General features: G+C 44.1%; 1 protein-coding gene across 3 annotated transcripts in view; it reads left to right on the top strand.

Moving 5' to 3' along the window:
- The window catches only part of LOC119593158 (15-hydroxyprostaglandin dehydrogenase [NAD(+)]-like), a 25395-nt gene that overhangs the window by 10650 nt on the left and 14416 nt on the right, over positions 1 to 329 (top strand). The gene's annotated exons all lie outside the window — the stretch shown is intronic.

Raw genomic sequence — 329 nt, 5'->3', positions numbered from 1 at the left:
CCCGTTTCAGTCTTCCCAAGCGCCATGTGGGTCTCCATTGCCGACTGCGAAGGGGTGACCCGTAAAAGGATGCTTTGGTGTGGCTAATTTACATGTCATTATAATTCGATCGTGGAATTCCAGAGACCGGCGCGGGTAATTTTATCATTGCAAATGAGGCTTAGACAAAATAGGATCCTTTCTTCAAGCAGTCCTGTTGTTGCTCAAGGCCAACAGGATTTTATTAAGTAAGTGGTCATCGCGAGGGTTAAGTTACTATCTCTTTTTCACGTCATACATATCACCTAGTACGCTATCACCTCCTTATACAACTACTTCTCTCTTCTTCA

The sequence above is a fragment of the Penaeus monodon genome, chromosome 31 (assembly GCF_015228065.2).
Source record: "Penaeus monodon isolate SGIC_2016 chromosome 31, NSTDA_Pmon_1, whole genome shotgun sequence".
Classification (NCBI taxonomy): domain Eukaryota; kingdom Metazoa; phylum Arthropoda; class Malacostraca; order Decapoda; family Penaeidae; genus Penaeus; species Penaeus monodon.
Note: the sequence above shows the minus strand (reverse complement) of the source record. Positions and strands in the feature narration are given on the sequence as shown.